Genomic DNA, 16,704 nt, shown 5'->3' on the forward strand with positions numbered 1-16,704 from the left:
GCAGCGAGAGCTGGTTTCATCAGGTCTGTAATTCTCTGCTCACCCTCCCCACCCCAGTCAAATACTTAATTTCCTAATATATGAGGAAAACTTACAGCCAATTGGGAGAACAGGAGAATCGATCATCTTTGATGTTACCAATCCTCACAAACATCTCACTGTTCTCTACAGTCTCAACTCCCATCTCTGAAAGCCCAGTCCCCAATCTCCTGCTTTTTCTCCCCTTTTCCCCTGGATCTTTTTTTTTTTTTTTTTTTTTCAATTTCAAAGACCCAGATTTATTTTTAAAAATGAAATTCCTTTGCTTGGCTTGTCCCTTCTCATCCTTTTCCTGGAAAATTATGCTGTCTTTACTCTTGTTATCAATTTCATTCTTAATCTTTTAAAAATTTTAAAGGGGCGCCTGGGTGGCTCAGTTGGTTAAGCATCGGACTCTTGATTTTGGCTCAGGTCATGATCTCAGGATCCAGGATCGAGCCCCGCATAAGTCTGTGCCCTTGGTTATTCTCTCCCTCTCCCTCTCCTCTTCCCTCTTTTCCCTCTTCCCTCTCCCTCTCTCCCAGAGAGAGAATGAGAGGGAGTGTGCACACTTGCTCAGGAGGAGGATCAGAGGGAGAGAGCTCAAGCATGCTCCCTGCTGAGCACGATGCCCTTCCTGGGACTTGATCCCATGACCCTGAGGTCATGACCTGAGCCGAAATCAATATTTGGAGCCTGAGTCACCCAGGCATCCTTTATCTTTTAGAATTTGATGTCATACAATTCATGAATCTCTAGATTGAAAAGAATGATTATGCCTGGTTATGCTTCAAATTCCCCAAATAAAGACATTAAATAGACACATATCTCACAATCAAAAATTGTCTACTGATGATGAGGGAACCTAATCCCTACCCAGCAATGTTCTTCATCTCTAGACAGTGCTGTCCATTCTCTAGATTGATTTAAAAATCTATTTCCCTATCCGAGGATACCAGCATGGAGAATAATTATGACATAGAGCCAATGTATAAACCTGTACTATTTCTTCTTGCTAATAATTTTAGGATCATTTAGGACAAACTAATATTTTGATAATCTATGATAGAAGCTCTGTCCTATCTTTTCTACCTCGATATCAGTAACCTGTGAGAGGTCCTGCAGTTGAATGCAGTTGAATGACTTCAGTATCCTTCCACTTTTTGATTTGACCCTAGGTTTTAAGTGTTGTCTGGGTGTTTAAGAAGCCTGAAGTCATCAAGATAAAACCTAACCTCAAAAATTGGAAGCCAAGTAACCTGCGGAGAAGGAATACACAGAAAATTTTGATTGATTTGGTTAGGGCATAATTAGGGCATGGTGCATAGGCTAGATTTTTCTGGTTTTCAAAAATTGAATTTTGTGTGTGTGTGCTATTTCAATTTTCATCAGCACTCCTGGTTCTAAACACTGAGATAGAGTCCATCTATTCCCTCCCCCACATGACAGCTCTTTTATATATTTCCAGGGAACTCTTCTGTCCCTGATGACTTTTTTGTTTTTATACCTTAATCCCTTCTTCCTTCAATGGCTATTTAAGAGGTATGGTCTGTATTTTAAAGTATGGTACCCATAACTGCATGTGATACTTCTAATCCATTTAGGTCTTATTAGCACAGTTGGGATATCTCCTCCCTTGTAATTAATATGTTAAGAGCTATTTTTAGTAGTCACATGACATTGCTGAGTTGATATTTAACTAAAATGAGCTAAAAATCCTGTCTTTTCTAACTATGCTGTTTTGCCTTATCTCTCCTTTTTCACAAAGTTGAGTTGGGTTTTTGGCTCATATATGACACTATGCCTTAATCCCTCTTAATTTTTCTAAATTCATTCCTAGTTCCAGCCACTCAGGATAGTTTTGATTCCTAAATCTGGAGTCTCTCAGCTCCTCATCCACAAATTTACGAAGTTGCCTTTTGTAATTTCATCCAAGTTACTAATTAAAATGTCGAATGGTACTGGGCCAAGGAAAAGTATGCAAAAAGCCACAGGCCTCCTCCCTTCAACTTGACAAAGATTAACTAATTGTCACTATTTAGGTACAACCATGCACCTACTCACTAATGAATATAACTGAAATATTTTTAAAGTGTTAACAGATTATCATAAAAGACTATATAATCTACAAATTTAACCAAAATATCTCTATTTCCAGGTCAGTTTTTAAAGCATTGGTTTATTATTTCATCTAAAATGTGTGTTTCAACGTAAGCACAGTTTTGTTGGGGGCTTGGGTTACGGTACATTAAAATATTAGAAAGAGGGATGCCTGGGTGACTCAGTGGTTGAGCATCTGCCTTTGGCTCAGGGCGTGGTCCCAGAGTTCTGGGATTGAGTTCCACATCGGGCTCCCTGTGAGGAGCCTGCTTCTCCCTCTGCCTGGGTCTCAGCCTATCTCTGAGTCTTTCATGAATAAATAAAGTCTTAAAATATATATATACATTGATATATATATATTTAATACATATATATTAAAAAGGAACCTTACATAGAAACCGTATGGTATTGCTCAGGCTTTGCTTATGAACTCTAGATGCAAGGCACTGTGACCACCAAAATCTCATGATTTAAGGATATCAGCTATATAAAGAATACCCAAATTCAACATTTAAAGGAAAAAAAAGAACTAAGAAAATTAAAGACTAAACAGAAGACAACCTTAAAATAGGTATAAATAATACCCTTAGAGAGATTTGAGTGGGTATATCTTTAAAACTAGAAGTTGCCATGAAATGGAAACAAACAAAAAAAAAATGTAGAAAAAGTTCAAACTATCATCCTCAAAATAGCTACCCAGAAACTGTTTACTCTAAAAAAAAAAAAAAAAAAAAAAAAAAGATTTTTATTTATTTGAGGGAGAGAGAAAAGACTCCTCCCCGAGCAGGGAGCCCGATGCAGGGCTGAATCCCAGGACTCTGGGATCAGGACCTGAGCCAAAGGCAGACATTTAACCCTCTGAGCCACCCAAGCGCCTCCAGAAACTTTGTTCTCAAAAACTGTCCCACCTCTTGTTCAACTACTGACCTAGAGATTTTTTTTTTATAGTAGCTAATGCATCCAAAGCTCCGGATTCCTTCATGACAGTATTTTGGGACACTGAGCAAATGGGGAAGTGCCCACAAAAGAGCTGCAAGTACTCTTCAACTTCAGTTTGAAGGCTCTTCCCCTCATCAAGAATACAAAAAGAAAAAAAATAATTGGTTCTATATTGATTTATGTGGTTAAGTGAGAGTACAGCTTAAATGACCAGATACTCTACTTTGTTTAGAAAGAACATAAAATGATTGGATGGAATATGGATTTGCTTTCTGGCATTTCACCAATTAGAATTAAGTTTCATCCTGTGGATCTTATAGTCTGATAGGATTTATTAAGATAAAATCATGCTCTGGATTTTTGTCATACCACAGGAGGAAACTGTACTTTGCATTGCCTGTCAAACCTTATTTTTCTCTTTATTTTTTCACCTTTTCTGGGGGGTGGGGGGCGGGGGGGTGAGAAAGCATAAGCTCTAGTCTCATAGCATATTTCAATTAAACAATGTAGTTATGTCAGCTATAATCATCATGTTTAACACTAGATCCTCAGAGCTTACTGATAGTTGAAAGTTTGTACCCTCTTACCAATCTTTTTCTATTTCTCCTGCTCCCCAGCCCCTAGCAACCACTTTTCTAGTCTGTTTCTGTGAGTGAGCATAAGTCTTTTTTTTTTCTTTTTTAGCTTCCACACATAAGTAATCTCATGCAATATTTCTCTTTCTCTTTCTGGCTTATTTCACCTGGCATGATGCCCTCAAAGTCCATCCATATTGTCGCAAATAGCAGCATTTCCTTCTTTCTCATGGCTGAGTGATGTCCCATTCTCTGTGTGTGTGTCTCAGCATCTTTTTTATCCATTCATCCACTGAGGAACATTTAAATCTTTTCTATATCTTGACTATTGTAACTAAAATTTTTCTCTCAAAAGAACAAGAATGATTCCTTTTTCTTTACTATTTCTTTACTGTTTCTATACCTTTTTACTGCTGTGAGTTGCTTCCCATTAATGTGAAGTTTAAGGAGTTTTCAGGGATTCATATGGCATGTCTGGTCTGTACAAAAGCATTTTAGAGGCTACTAAATACTGTTTTCAGAGACTCAGAGAAACACCTGTGCTTGTTTCCTTCTAGGCAAACTTAGATTTTGGAATAGTGGTTCTTCAATTTGGTGACAAGTACTCAAAAATGTTCCCTTAAATATTCTTCAAACTTTAGAAATAATAGTGTGTTAGGATGGAAGAAATGCAATACATATGGATGAATTGTAGTGAACAAAGTATTTCTTAGGGGAAAGTTTCCTCTCAGTAGGCATAAAAAGCCCTACGATCTCTACCAAAAGCCCCAACCTACCTTTAAGATTATAAAAGTTTTTCACCGAAAACATTGCAGAAAATTCCTAGTAGGCTAGCAGAGGGAGAAAGGGTTTAAAAGTAGTAGCTAGGCTGACACCCTGGACACATTTTGTTAAGAAACACACACACACACCTCAGACAGCAACATCCACAGTGTTAGATTTCTTAACTTCTTGCTGATGAAACCTCTCCCTGACAAGGAGTGTAACAGGGAAATTTACTCTCCATCCATTCTAGAAATCACTAGTGAATATTGACCCACGTGTCAGGTAGTAGTGATGCCATGAAAGAGGTAAATAGCCTCCTCAACAGAGTTATATTCTAGTGGGAGAGGAAGACAATACACAAACAAGAATTGCACAAATTTATTTAAGTGACTAGGATCCCATCAACTAACCATTCGTGTTGTGAAAAAGAACAAAGAATAGTGGGTTTCAGAGGGATTAGAAGAGAAGGATCTACCTTAGATTAAAAAATGATTAGGATCCTTTTTTAAAAAGCAAAGTCTGAGAGAGAGATTTCCCCCAGTGAAGAGGAAGAGCCTGCCAGGTGAAGAAGAGGAGGATGAGGGAGGCCAATGTTTCTGGAGGTAATGACTGAGGACAAGGGAGCTGTGAGCTGAAGCCACAGCAGTAGGAAGAGGCCTGAATCATGTAAGACTTCAGGGAAGAGTTTGAATGTCATGATATGTGTAATGGAAGCTATTGGATAAATTCGAGCAGAGAACTGATATGGTGTCCTTAGTTTACATGTTTGAAAGTCACTAAAAATGACTGGAGGGAGCTAGCGCAGCAAGCGCCACTTAAGAGATGGTTCCATAGATGATGTCTGGGCTGCAGTGGGTAGAAAGGACCAGATCTCAAAATTAAATTGATGGGATTTAATGCATGTTTTAAACTACTGTAAGGAAATGCCCAGTCATTCAATGCCAGACGTCTTTCATCTTTCTAAAACAGAATGTATCATGCCACATCTGTTTAATCTTCAAAGGTCCTCAAATATCCACGGGATAGAGACTAATCTCCTTATGGAGAAAAAAAAAAAAAAACAAAAAACCTGTAAGTCAGCAGCTACGTAGCTTTTCAGGCTCTGCCACTAGCATCACCCTGTCCATGCCCTGAACTTCAGCTACACCAAACTACTCCATTTTTCTTTTGTCATTGCCTTTCACATGCTGTGAACACACCCTGGAATGCCACTTACTCCTCCTCTTATGCGCCTCAAGAACTCTGAGTCATCATCCCCAACACTCTCATAATCTGAGACGAGTTAGTTGCTGCTTCCCCATGAGCTCATTGCAGCCCAAGTCATTTTTTAATTGTGTTCTAACTTTTTGCAACAGACTGAGATCCCTGAGGGCAAGGACTATGCTTTGTTATTTGTATTCCTAGAACCTACATCTCCTGAATTCTTTAACTGCTTCTGGAAATGAATACATAAATGGGTGGATCATGCCGAAAACTGAGTCATACAGTGTATTCACTCAGGGACAGCATTTCAGGAACATTCTTCACATTATTGTTGTTGGTTTGAGAGTTGTCAGAAGTTTCCTGTACCATCTCATGAACAGCAACTTTCTTTCTTCTCATCAACGTACAGGTATGCTTTCAGTACAAAACAGGGGGTCATTGTTCTGTACGGTGTGGTGAGCATGTCACACTCGGTAATGGAGAACCAGCAGAAGACAAGCAAGATAAGGACCAAGAAGAAAAAGTCCAAATGAAGCAGAACATCACTGTACTACGTAGCATCTGTCTCACAGTGGGGCATATGAGCTCAGGCACACTTGTATCGCCCAAGAAGGTTCTTAGAATAATGCCACCTCTCAGCTTTTCCTGACTGGTTGGGCTATTACCAGACTTTTTCCCACTGCTTGGGACTTTATGTTAATGAAGAGCTAGGAACCTCCGTCCAGAAGCCAAGGACAAGCTGTGCATATGTCTCAGGAAGCATTTCCTAGATTTACTGTCTTCATCTGATTTTAGTCATCTTTACTCATTGAGCCAACAGGACAGGCCATAAAGGCAATCACGTTTATGAAATTTGCTCTCACACCTGTTTGGACAAACTGTGATACCCCGTATGAGGCAGGGAAATGGACCATGACTTCCTGCATATGTGAGTATAGTACTTTGCCCTTCAGGCTCTTAGAATCTTAACCTAATCAATGAGACTTCATAGGCTATTTTTAAAGGCCTGTCAACCTAATTCAAATTTAGCCGAGGGCCAGTGTATTTGTGGAAAATGGTCATTTGTATTTCTGATAATACTAAATGTTTAAACGTAGAACCTTCATGTCCCTGAAAATTATATTCCTTTATTTCAAGTTGATTTTACTTACAAATTTTATGAAAAATAACTGGTAACTTCAGGTTCATTACCCACTAATAGTTTATGGAGCTGGACTAAGAATCTAACTCCTAAGTTTAATTCTGTTCCATCTTATTCAGTTATGAATCTTCTATACGTTACAAACTGTGGGGACGTTGAAATAAGGTCTACCACAATTAGCATATATTCTATTGAGAGTATATTCTATGTGAATGTCTTCCCTGAAATAGTGTGCAGTAGGTGCACTTGACTTTACCCACATGAGGGGAAGAGAAGCCTGGTAAGATGCAATAAGGCACTGGGACCAAATCCTACTTTAAGGATCATTTTCCAAATTCATCAGACCACTTTATTTTTTTGTATTTTTTTTTTAACTAGACTCCACATCCAACATGGAGCCCAACGTGGGGCTTGAACTCACAACCCTGAGATCAAGACCTGCGCTGATATCAAGAGTTAGATACGTAACCAGCTGAGCCATCCAGGGAACCCAAGCCACTTTAGTCATGGGTTGTAGAAGGGTAGGAAAAATAAAAGTAGATAAAGTCTTAAAACTACTATGTAAAACTGTTTCTTTATCAAGTGGAAAATGTAGGATTTTTTAAACAATGGACTTTTGTTCTATGGAGAGTCCTTCCAGACGCTGATTCTTGTGAGGAGCTGTGCCTGGGATGAAAGCAGCATAATGCCGTGTTTCACTTACTAGGTTCCTTCATTCTATAGGAACCATAATATTTATTCACCATGAATGTGAACTAGGAAAGCAGTGTTCAGGATATCTTCATGTATGCAAAGATCTTAATGCTCATCTTAATTTTATCTATTTTGTGGGGTTGGGTTTTTTTTTTAATTTTATGTATTTACTTAGAGACAGACAGAGAGAGAGAGAGAGAGCACTGAACATGAAGAGGGGCAGAGGCAGAGGGAGAAGCAGACCCCCTGCTGAGCCCAGAGCCCGACCTGGGGCTTCATCCCAGGACCGTGGGATCATGACCTGAGCTGAAAGCAGGCACTTAACCGACTGAGCCACCCAGGTGCCCCTGGCTACTTTGGGGTTTTTTTTATTATTTTTTTATTATTTTTTTAAGAATTTATTTATTTATTATTTATTTATTTATTTATTCATTTATTTATTTATTCATTTATTCATTTATTCATGAGAGACACAGAGAGAGAAGTAGAGAGACCCAGGCAGAGGGAGAAGAAGGCTCCATGCAGGGAGCCTGATGTGGGACTCGATCCCGGGTCTCCAGGATCAGCTGCTGGGCCAAAGGCAGGTGCTAAACCGATGAGCCACCCAGGGATCCCCTACTATGTTTTTAAAGGTAAGACCAAAACCTAGGCATATGTAAGTAAATACACAAACTAACAAACAATATGCCCATGAAATAGTTAAGCAAATACGAGCCACTCTATAACATGAATATCAACCTTAGTTCTCAGAGACTAAGCTAGACTATTTAGTAAGTTCCAAGTTGTGTCACTGAGTTTTGAATGTAGCCACTATTAAATGTTCTGATCATAAAAAATAATCTGTTTTCAATAGCTTTTCAGCATAAATATCTCATTTCATCATCCAAACCAACCTATGTAACCTAATGGCCATTTTAGGAAATCCAAATATTGTTTATTCATAAAAGACATCTCAATAGGAATTTTTTTTTTATTTTGACTATAGGGTCTGAATTTGGGATCGACAAAATCAAGAATATTTTTAAGAAGACAAACTATAAGTCAGAAATATTTAAAGATAAATATTTACAGGCAACATTTTCAAAATACACAGCAATAAACAACAATGGTTATTAGAAACAATTGTTTTTAAGAAACGATTTTCTCTCAAATAAATAAAAATCTTTAAAAAACATTATTGCCTTTAAGGAGATAATATTAGAGATGAAAGGAGCAAACCTTTACAACCAAAACAACTATCCAAAATGTACATGTCTACTAAAAACAGTCAGGCCTTAGGAGCTGGAAAATCTTTGCCAAACATAATGTGGAAATTAGAAAGAAACAGACACAAGTTGAAGTAACAGGATAGTCAGGAAAAGGCCAATTGGCTCTTTCCGAAGATACCCGGCAGGTGTTCTGACATTCTCTTATGAAACTTCAGGATCTGCCTTTAGTTTTATAAAGTTAGACATGAGTCTTGGCATCAAGTATGGATCCAACCATCAGAGTGGCACACACAGATTCTAAGACTGATCAATAAAATCAGAACGCAGTGCCATTTTATTCACTAAGGACGGGAGATAGAACTGTTGTTGGGCCTTCATGACTTTGTGAAAAACGTTTTCCACTAGTTCAAACAGTGCCAGACACATAAATTGTAAACAAAAAGAACACAGAAAACAGGGTGTCTGGTTATTTTCCCAACAGAGATACCATAATCAAGGCTCTAGACTTGGGTTCTCTTCCACCCAAGGAACACCTCAGTGGACATGACAAGGACCACTTCTCTTTCTGCTACCTCTGCCAAGTGGTCATTCTTTAAATATGTTAGTTCCTTCCAGACAATTTACTCCTTTTCAAATTATGAAATATCTCAAACGCACAGAATATAATCAGGATTCTGGGCATCTGAGTGGCTCAGTCGGTTAAGTGTCTGCCTTTGGCTCAGGTCATGATCCCAGGGTCCTGGGATCCAGCCCCACATTGGGCTCCCTGCTCAGTGGGGAGCCTGCTTCTCCCTCTGCTGGAGCTCTCTCTCTCTCTCTCTCTCTCTCTCTCTCTCTCGTGCACTCTCTCAAATTAATAAATAAAATCTTTAAGAAAATAAAACAAGGATTCCATATACCACACATTCTAGGTGCTATCTGTATCAGACTTCTTTTTAAAGAAATAAAACAATATAAATAGAACTAAAGCTCCATTCCTCTATCTTCCTCTCATCACCACCACCTTTTTCTTCCCAGAATAAAGAACTATCCTGATGTAAACATGAATCACCCCATGCATTTATGACTATATCCACAGTAGTGTCATTTCATAAATAGCACTACATTATACATATCTATTTGTAGGTTCTGGTTATCTCTCAACATACTTTTTTAAGATATGACCACGTTGATATATGTAGCACTGCATTTGGTACAGCACGCTATAGCAGAGAGTAGATTTTTATCATTTTATGTATGTATGTATTTTATTATTTGTTTGTGTGTAAGACAAACACCTTTATTATTTGTTTCTGTGTAAGACACAGAGCTCACAGGGCCAAAATCTAAGGGTAGGCAGGGCTGTGTTCCTTTTTGGAGACTCTAGAAGCAAATCTGTTTCCTTGCTCATATGGGTTATTGTCAGGATTCTTCTGTTCCTTGCAGTTGTAGGTCTGACATCCCCATTTCACTGCTTTCCTCTAAGAGTTGTTCCCAGCTTCTTTTTTTAAAAAGATTTTATTTATGTATATGAGAGAGAGAGAGAGAGCATGCAGGGGGTGGGGGCAGGAGTAGAGAGTGACAAGCAGACTCCACTCTGAGCATGGAGCTAACACGGGGCTTGACCCCAGGACCCTGAGATCATGACCTGAGCTGAAATCAAGAGTCGGACGCCTAACCAACTGAGCCACCCCGGCGCCCCGAGTTGTTCCCAGCTTCTAAGGTCCAGCTATACTTCTTGTCTCATGGTCCACTTCTTCCATATTCAAAGCCAGCAAGGATGAGGAGAAGCCCTCTGAAAATTTCAATCTCTCCTGCCTCTCCTCCAAATGATACAAAGCAATCTCTTGATCTTCAGGTCATCAGATTGCACCTTTAATTCCATCTGTAATCTCAATTTCCTTTAACCATCTATGCATTATATTCACAGGCATGATATTGGGTTTAGACTGAGGGAGGCAAAATCTGCCTGCCACACTGCTAATGCCTCAGAATTTCTTGTTTTGTCACCCAGCAAGCATAAGGGAAGGTACTTTCTCTGATGGGAAGCTTCGTGACCCTTATATAGTTATAAGTAGGTCATGACCCTTCTATAGCTATAAGTAGGTTTGTACGAAAGTGAATATAATTGACTTTTCCAAAACAAAGGCCATACCAGTTTGTTTATCTCAGGGTGACAGTTTCATAATGGATTAGAGAGAAAAGATGTCCTGGAGAAACTGCTCTAAACTCTGAGGAGGGTCATCACCTTTGCCTGTAAGTATATCTTCCATTTGGATGAAAATGCTTGTATTCTTGGGGTTCTTTTTCAAATATTCAAACACTAAAATGTCCTTTACATTTTCTCCTGAGGAATCGACCAGTGTACAGTTCTGTACCCATGCCCGTTATGACCGTCTTTGATTTGTTGACCAATGTGGCTTACGTCATCCACTTATGCTGTCTCTCCTGAGTGGTGATGCTGTGGCTGTGGTAAGTTTAAAATGATCCACTGCCCTTTGCCTCTATTGAGAAGTTTTTCAGAAGTGGAAATATGAGCAATTTGCACCTCTCGGTACCAGATTCATTATTGAAAAAAAAAAAAAAAAAGGAAAATAATAACATGGGGACATTGTGAGAATTAAATGAGCTAATACGTTTCTTACCACAAAGCTTGGCACAGTAATTGGGGTTCACTCTTCACTGTTCTTCTTGCTGCACTAACTTCAGATCAAGAAGAAACACTCATTACTGTCACAGCTACCAACTAAGGACCACATTATACATACCAGGCAGCACGAGGAGGGGGGCTTCTGTTTCTCCATGGCGACTTAGTGTGAACCCACAAAAACAAGCATAGGATTTCCCCACCAAATTTGCCTGTAGCCAAGGTAGTTACCAGAAATGACACCAGAATTTTCCAGCCACGTTTATGTCACTGTATTGGTGACCTGAACGGTTTCCAATCCTGAGTTACCAGGATTACCCAAATCCCTGTCCAAAGAGCAAAGACTGCATCTGTAACAAATTCATATGAGGAGGTTGGCTGATAAGACTTGCGTGAGGAACTGATTGTGTCCACAATATCCTAACATACAGTCTTATTTCATTATTTTTCTTTTTTAATCTTTTATATCCACCTTTGGGAAAACTATCTAGATTAGATACCTCTAGATCTGATCCCCGAATTGCTGCATTCTTATAGATATTCTAATTTCCTATAAAATCATGAAAAAAAGAAAGAAGAAAATTATGGGGCCTTACGTGAGAGTCCAGTTTGGTATGCCGTTATAAATTCAGCATCAGACAATTGAGAGGAACTGAACCTAGATACATAGTTTGCCAACATGTATCATGTAGATACTATTTTTCTTTAGGTTTTAATTGGCTAATTTACAGTTCATTGATCCTTCTCTACATGAACCATAGAGATCTTCAGTTAATTAACATTGAGTCCATTTCATTCCAAATCTCTGTATCCTGAGATTAGTGCTAAAAATAAACTAGATTCCCAATAATAAGTTCTCTTTTTATTAATAACTTTCTTTTCTTATTCCCTCCCTGCCCCCAGACACTTGGTAACAAGATCCTAAGCCATGTTCGGAGACTCATTCCTACTACAGTGGCCGTGGCTTGTGCCAGCGAACTGAACTCCTCAACCATTATAACATCCAGGTAAGAAAATCACATGTGCTGTGGGTGGTTTATGTTTTCAAAGCTCAGCTAAGGGAAATCAATACCAACTTATGTTTAATGAACAACAGCCAAGCCTTCTGATTATCTCTTGGTCTTGTTTTTACCATGAGCCTATTGCAGGGATTTCAAATGCTAAAACAGAGATTTTGTTTGGTCACGTGGGTCTTTCACTGGTTAATGCATAATTGGAGCCCATTTTAAATGAACTCTAAAAAAGAGTCCATCCTTTCCAGGATGTGGGAAAGCAGAGTTTGCATTTGTTTAGTAACATCACATACTACAAATAGTTGTCAGTCAGGATAATTGCAAAACAAAGTAAAATGTGGAAAAGTGCTGAGTGAATGAATCCACAGGGAGAAGAGCCAACTGGTGAACGCAGCAAAACAAGCTGTAAAAAAAAAAAAAAATCAATGCCAATACACACCGGCTCACCCAGTGTACTTAAAATCAGATTGGCCACCTGAGCTGCCCTACAGCTGGCTAGAGCAATGGTGGGCCATCGGAAAGCTGCTCAGCAAAGTAATTGCAAAGAGAGAAGAAGAGATGAGGGTGTAGGTGTGTTGGAAGGAGATTTGGGGAAAGTGTTTCTAATTTGGGATGGTGAGTAGGAAGGCTGGAGCAGTTCCCACCATCATTGGAGTCTCGCCTATTTTTACTGAAATGATACTAACAAATTAGTTATGCTAATTTTATCTCATTTGCTATAAGAAACCTGTGAAATTGTTGCCCATGATGGTATCATCATCCTTCTCTTCCAGTTGAATAAACCAGCTCATTCAAAGTGACCTAACAGATTCATCCAAGGTCATATCAGTGAACAGTAGAGCTCAGGACTCACAACTCCTGACTCCAGTCCTAATGGCTTTCCCATCTGCTTGCCTCCTCTTCCTACTAATGACTGAGACCTGCTTCTGTCCGGTGAGAGATAGGATTTGGCTCCCATTTTTTTTTTTTTTTTTTGGCTCCCATTTTTTCATTTTCTCTTGATTGTCTTTTAACAGTTGCACTAAATCTCAGTGGGCAGCACTTGGTCCTATCTGCTCTTTTCCCATCCTTTTTCTTACTTCTAATAAGCAACTAAAAAAAAAGAAAAATAGCAAGTACAAGGGGATTTCCAGTTCTTTTATCTGGTTCCTATTTGGTCTTTGATTTTTCAGAAAAAAAAAAAAAAAACCTCTTATGTGTACCATCTCTTTTGCTTGTCCTCCACAGTTACATTAGAAATATCAGGGATCCCTGGGTGGCGCAGAGGTTTAGCGCCTGCCTTTGGCCCAGGGCACGATCCTGGAGACCCGGAATCGAATCCCACGTCAGGCTCCCGGTGCATGGAGCCTGCTTCTCCCTCTGCCTATGTCTCTGCCTCTCTCTCTCTCTCTCTCTCTCTCTCTGTGTGTGTGTGACTATCATAAATAAATAAAAATCAAAAAAATAAAATAAAATAGAAATATCAATTGCTGTGTTTGCAGAGCATCTAACTGGTAACTGCTGATGCCTCTCATTCTTCACACCCATTTCTCAGGCTTTTATACATGATCCCAACAGAAGGCAGCTTCCCTGCAGTTCAAGCATGATCTATGTGGAATGATCCATACGGGTCCCTGCTCTTCTCTTCAAAGTACATAATCTGATGTACATCTAATAGAAACTGTTATTGTCAAGAATTCCCACTTGTCCCACTTATTTTCTGTATTCGTTCACTTGAGAATATTGAAATCTCCACCCAGTTTTAAAATAAGGGATGTAGGGATCCCTGGGTGGCGCAGCGGTTTGGCGCCTGCCTTTGGCCCAGGGCGCGATCCTGGAGACCCGGGATCGAGTCCCACGTCGGGCTCCCGGTGCATGGAGCCTGCTTCTCCCTCGGCCTGTGTCTCTGCCTCTCTCTCTCTCTCTCTGTGACTATCATAAATAAATAAAAATTGAAAAAAAATATTTAAAAAAAAATAAAATAAAATAAGGGATGTAGGGGCCTATGGCTTGCTGAGTCCCAAGGGAGAACAGTATCTTAAAGCTTCCTGCTCTGTGAGGCACCTAATACCCTGGGCCAGAGACTGAGCAGAGATAAACAGGATGCAGAGTCTGAAGGTAGGAAGGCTCCCAGAAACAGTAAGTAATGCTTTAGCTGAGTTGTCACAAATTGGAAATGTCCCTGTGGTCAGGGAAACAGGAAACAAGGGATAGTCAAAAAAGTGAGATTATATGGGAGGAGATACTGAACGTAAAATGGATAATTTGTACTTAGTTGTTCCACGTTTACTATGTGCTACGTGCTAGATGTCATCACGAGATGGGGTATAGAGATTGAGGCAAGACTTTCGGCAGCCAGATGGTCTTTTAAAATAATGAAGCACGTCATTTCATTTTCCTATTTAATAACCTCCAGAGGCAGGTTCTCCTTGTAAACAAAGATTTTTACTTTGTTTAAAATCTAAATTTAGTAAAATTTAGATTTACTAAATCTAAATTTAAAATCTAAATCTAAATTTTAAAATCTAAATTTTCAGTAAAATCTAAATTTTAAAATCTAAATTTAGTAAAATTTAGATTTTACTAAATTCCTTGGTATGACCCACAATGCCCAATATGATCAGCCTTGAGAATTTCTACAAGTTCATCTCCTGCTACATCCACCATATTCCAGTCCCTCTGGCTTTTTTCCTGTCTGTTTTACAGGGCAACTCTTTTTGTTTCTACAGGGCATTTGCATTTATTGTTTCCTCACCTGCTTATCCCTCTACTTTCAGATCTGACCTCAAAGGCTTTGAGAAGTCTTTCGTTAACACCCTAAGATAGAAGCTATCTTTCCCCAACCCACTACCCGAGATTATCTCTGTCCCATCTCCCTATTTTACGTAGAATCCCATAGTATGGACTAAACCTATGGCTATTTGCTTTGTATTATCTCCTTTCTCCAACAATACTATAAGCTCTGTGCAAGTAGAAATCTTGTCTGTCTCTTAGACACTACTCTATCCTCAGCATCTAAAAGACATAGCAATCATCTGTTGAAGAAATGAATGAGTCACTGTCATGAGGGTAAGTAAGCTGACCATGATCAGGAGAAGTGAGATTATTTTAAAGAGTTTTCCTGGGTAGAATTTTCCAGAGCAGAAAACTTAAAGGCTGGGGGCAACTGGATGGTTAAGTCTGTTAAGCATCCGACTCTTGCTTTTGGCTCAGGGCATGATCTCATAATTGTGAGATTAAGCCCTACGTGGGGTCTGAACTGGGTATGGAGCCTGCTTAAGATTCTTTTTCTTCCTCTCCTTCCGCCCCACCCTACTGTTTCCTTCTAAAAAAAAAAGAAAGAAAGAAGAAAAGAAAGAAAGAAAGAAAGAAAGAAAGAAAGAAAGAAAGAAAGAAAGAAAGAAAGAAAGAAAGAAAGAAAACTTAAATTCTGAGTTGATAAGACATAAATTATAATCCATGAGGAACTACCTTTTAAAAGGCTCTTAGGAAAGGATCTTGATATAGCAAGCATGACTATATTCATTGTGAATATATTCATTGTGAAATCCTGGAAATATACACCAATGAATTCAAATTTTATCTCTATAACTCTATACATTCTTTGTGTTGGTAGGGCATGGTAGCTATGATGTATCTTCTGGTAGAAGACATCTTTCAACTCATCATCATTCCTTTAACTACTGACTCTATGTCAGGCTTTCAATTATAGGATTAATGTAGGTAAAGAAAACACAGCCTTGAAAGACCAAGGCCAATCAGAATGAGTAAAATATGTACTATCTAGAAATGCCTTACTAAATTACAGGAGGATTTTTAAACTAGTATATGTTAATGTATTATTTACATGATTTCTTGTTAATCTTTTTAAATAAAATAACCTATGAAAATCAGGGACAACTTTTGAAGAAAACCATTCTTTTTTTTTTTTTTTTCTTTATTTTTTAAGTAGACTCCAGACTACTCAATGTGGGCTTGAACACATGACCCTGAGATCAAGAACTGCAGCTCTACCAACTGAGCCATGCAAGTGCCCCTTGGGGGGAAAAAAATCATTCTTTACTTAACACCTATATATCTAGGAATTTATTCTAAGGATAAAATTCAATAGAAATGAAAATATACATGTGATAATGTCTTTATATGCCTTTATTTGCAAGAGCAAAAACAATCGAGGGAAAATATCCATCAACCTAGTGGAGAATTATATGGATAACAAAAATTATGTCAATATAAAGCCGAGAAATATTTATATGATATTATAAATATTTAAATGAAAATAGCATAATACAAGATAGCATTAGTAGTATGATATGCTTGGTCAAACACAGACTTTGGAATATGACATCCATATTCATATATCCAAATCACAGCTACTTATGAACCGTATGACCTTGGGTATGTCCATTAACCTTACTAAGCTTCTGTTTTGTCATTTATAAAC

General features: G+C 38.7%; 1 long non-coding RNA gene across 1 annotated transcript; it reads left to right on the plus strand.

Annotated features, from left to right (window-relative positions):
- Nucleotides 1–8,023: 8,023 nt before the first annotated feature.
- Nucleotides 8,024–13,531, plus strand: LOC111093094. Its single transcript, XR_005381209.1, has 5 exons — nucleotides 8,024–8,066; nucleotides 10,794–10,877; nucleotides 10,974–11,093; nucleotides 12,172–12,275; nucleotides 13,055–13,531. It is a non-coding gene; the product is annotated as an uncharacterized LOC111093094 (long non-coding RNA).
- The last annotated feature ends 3,173 nt before the right edge of the window (nucleotides 13,532–16,704 follow it).

Source organism: Canis lupus, chromosome 29 (assembly GCF_011100685.1).
Source record: "Canis lupus familiaris isolate Mischka breed German Shepherd chromosome 29, alternate assembly UU_Cfam_GSD_1.0, whole genome shotgun sequence".
Classification (NCBI taxonomy): Eukaryota; Metazoa; Chordata; class Mammalia; order Carnivora; family Canidae; genus Canis; species Canis lupus.